The sequence below is a fragment of the Humulus lupulus genome, chromosome 9, assembly GCF_963169125.1.
Source record: "Humulus lupulus chromosome 9, drHumLupu1.1, whole genome shotgun sequence".
Taxonomy (NCBI): Eukaryota; Viridiplantae; Streptophyta; class Magnoliopsida; order Rosales; family Cannabaceae; genus Humulus; species Humulus lupulus.
Window position 1 is genome coordinate 180,473,413 of NC_084801.1, and position 2,286 is coordinate 180,475,698.

Genomic DNA, 2,286 nt, shown 5'->3' on the forward strand with positions numbered 1-2,286 from the left:
TTGATCATGAGCATATTGAGTTTTCTTGCTGGGCTTCAGCTCATGGGTACTATGTGGTGTAGGTAAAGGCAAAAGAAAGCTGGACCATCCTTGAGTTGGAGAGCTTAGGTGACGATGTGTACATATGCGGCTGCTCGACCGCCACGGTTGAGGTTTGAAAGAGGACTAGGGTTAAACCCTATTTTGAAGCTTAGATTGGCTGGTTGTAAGTATTTTCTTGTAATATACCTTTAAATTATATTTTTGGGATCCCAATGTATACAGTAAACGTTCTAATTAAATGTTATTTGTTAACCAAAAATTTTAATACCTAAATCGCTATTCATACTTAGTCACGCGATTATGACCAAATGACTCGATTAGTGAGTTTAGCAATGTTTAAAAGGCACACCGTAACAGTCCCTGGAGTTTAGGGCGTTACACTTTTCACCCAAACCTTCATTCTGAACCACTGATTGTTGTACACTAGACAGCTCAATTTGTTTACCATTCCTCAGAGTAATTGCCTGAAATTGTTCCTTAGGATTAACTTCAGTGTTGCTAGGCAAGTTTCCCTATGGTCTATTATTCAGCATATTAGCCAACTGCCCCACTTCTGTTTCAAGATTTCTGATAGAAGATCTGGTCTCTATCATGAACTGAGTTTGAGTGTTGGTGAGGTCAATAATGCAACTTGTAATTCATTAGGCCTGTATGGTGGAGCTTGATTCATTGGTTGTTGAGGCCTAGGCTGTTGTGATGAAGAGGCTTGATTTATTGGTTGTTGAGGCATATTCTGTTGAAACTGAGGTTGATGGCCCTGATTGTTTCTCCAAGAAAAATTGGGATGATTTCTCCACCCAGGATTGTAAGTGTTGGAGAATGGATTATTGGTCCATATGAATGTTATTATTACTACTAGCAGGACACTGATCAAAAGAATGAGAACCACCACACATTTCACACCTAGTTGCTGTCTGAATTGCATTAGCAGATACAATGTTCTGCTGTAATTGTTTTGTCAAGGATGCCACTTGTGCTGTCAAAGAAGTAATTGCATCAAGTTCATGAACCCCAACTATCTTTCTAACCCTAGATGATCTTTCATCAGACCACTGATGATTATTTGTGGCCATGTCCTCTAGCAGCTCATATGATTCGTTGGCACTCTTACTCATGAATGCCCCACCAGCTGCAGCAACAATAATTGTTCTTGTTGTACCACACAACCCATTGTAAAAATTATGAACCAGCATCCACTTCTCTATACCATGGTGGGGAGATTTCCTCAATAGCTCCTTGAAATGCTACCAAGCATCATATAATGACTCCCCATCCATCTGATAGAAGTTATTAATTTCTCCCTTCAATTTAGCAGCCTTTGAGGGAGGGAAAAACTTAGCCAAGAATTTCTGAGCAAGGTCTTGCCATGTATTAATAGAATTTTCCTAAAGCGAATTAAGCCAACTCTTAGCTCTTTCCCACAGAGAAAATGGGAAGAGTCTCAACCTTATAGCATCATCACTGACCCCATTGTATTTGAAGGTATCACACAACTCCAAGAAATTCGCCAAGTGCATATGAGGGTCTTCAGAAGGAAAACCACAAAATATGACCGTGGACTGCACCATTTGCAAGATCGCCGGCTTAATCTCAAAATTATTGGCCTCCATAGCCGGCAGTCTTATACAATTTTGTACTCCCGTTATAGTGGGCAGTACATAGTCTCTCAATTTTCTGGCAGCAGGATTTTGAGCCTGATTTTGAATAACCTCAGGAACCTCATTATTCCCATCATTTTGTGCCATCTCTACAGTCTGACGAGCCAACCTCTTGTTTCTTCTGTTTTGTTTGCAAGCCTTCTCAATTTCAGGATTAACAGGAACAAGACTACCTGCCCTTCTTCTGCTACGCATATAACAAAACTACTTGAAATTGACAAAGGAATGCATCTGAAACAAATTAGAAACAAGAAAAAAATAACCAAATTAGAAATAAAATTAATTAGACTGATATTGATAGTTTTCAGTCCCCGGCAACGGTGCCAAAAACTTGTTGCAAAAATTATAGCTACGCTAGTGCACGTATCACAATTTAGTAATAATCTTGGTAAAACTAAGTATCGTCCTCAAGGACTGAATCACCAATTACCAGTCAATTAATCTTTTTATTCTATTTGGACAATTAAACTTTGATTCTTGTAAACAAAGTAGAATAAAATATAAATTGCAGAAACAATAATTAAGAATTCAATAAAACAATGAGTAATAGCAAAACCTTGAATTTAAACAATGAGAAAGTAATTAG

General features: G+C 38.2%; 1 non-coding gene across 1 annotated transcript; it reads left to right on the top strand.

Annotated features, from left to right (window-relative positions):
- The first annotated feature begins 1,245 nt into the window (after positions 1–1,245).
- LOC133803013 (small nucleolar RNA R71) lies at positions 1,246–1,352 on the top strand. The gene has a single exon (XR_009877749.1). It is a non-coding gene; the product is annotated as a small nucleolar RNA R71 (small nucleolar RNA).
- The last annotated feature ends 934 nt before the right edge of the window (positions 1,353–2,286 follow it).